Here is a 1,252-nt window from a genome sequence, read left to right as displayed (position 1 = left end):
TCCTTCCAGCACTCTTATTTCTCCTTTCTCGTGTGAGGAGCATACACCCCTGTGAGAAACCATGTAAAAGAACTTTGTAAAGATTCGAATTTGAGAGTAATGGCTTATTGGCCAGTTTTAACCAATACACTATTCCAGATCTTGCTGTCCCACATTACCAGAATCCCTCTACTACTACCTTCAGCTTCAATGAAATTACACTTCATTCACCTGCTTGGCCAGAGCAGTTTTGCAACCTCCTTTACATTCCTGCTTATTTTTGTTTCTTGAAAACAGTACACATCAGCACCCCACTTCTTTAACAAGCTATTAATCAAATTCCTATTAAGAATATTGTTAAGTCCCCCTACATTCCATGTGGTAAGATTTATTTTTATTTAAAAGTCAGACTAAGAGTTCTCCCTCTATTTCTGATACTATCTACTTTTTCATTGAGGCTGGATTGTAGATTCTTCAGTTCATTTTTCCCGCTTCCCCTGCTTCTAGGAATTGTTGTGACTTTCCCTTGTACCTTTCTCTCCAATTCAGCCTTCCTCTCGTCTAAACTCATAAAAAGGGCTAAAGTTTGCTTCTTGAATCCTACAAAAGCCACCCCATATGTATTGGTCAATTCCAAAATATGGGAATTTACCCAATTTGAGGCTTCTGTTTCTGATTCTCTTTGTTCCCCTGTAGATATCGTGGAGACGGGTTCGACATCATGGACCTATTGTGATTGCAAGTTGTTTTCCCCTGTACCCTGCCCTGACACCTCAGTGCATGTGTCTCTCACTTCTGACTGACCAATTTCTTTTGAATTTTCTTTGTTCTGAAGTTCATCCCCTATTTGTATTATTGGTATCTTCCCCATCATATTCTCTTTTATTTCTGTAGTGTTCGCTTCTTCTCCAGCATCGCATTCTCAGTCTTTGAAGACCTCTAGGAATCGCGATGCTAATGTTTTAATCTCCAGTAAACCTCTGAGATTTTTTTCCTTATTCTCGCATGACTTCTCCATAGTTGTTGAGGATTCCACATGATCCTCACGTGGCTTTAGAAGCAAAGCTAAAGAGTCAGTTTCACATAATGGGCCTTTTTTTCCAGAAATATTTGAGTAACTTGGGCCTTGGCGAGTTTCTGGTAGTGGGTTGGCCCATATCCCATAATTTGAATTTATTGTCTTCTCCTTTACACGTGTGACTGCAAAGTCACGTGGCTCTTCTGACCTTTGACCACTTTATCTGCATACTCCTACTCTTTTATCCATTGGGTC

Source organism: Capsicum annuum, chromosome 7 (genome assembly GCF_002878395.1).
Source record: "Capsicum annuum cultivar UCD-10X-F1 chromosome 7, UCD10Xv1.1, whole genome shotgun sequence".
NCBI classification, from domain to species: domain Eukaryota; kingdom Viridiplantae; phylum Streptophyta; class Magnoliopsida; order Solanales; family Solanaceae; genus Capsicum; species Capsicum annuum.
This window is presented reverse-complemented; position numbering follows the sequence as displayed.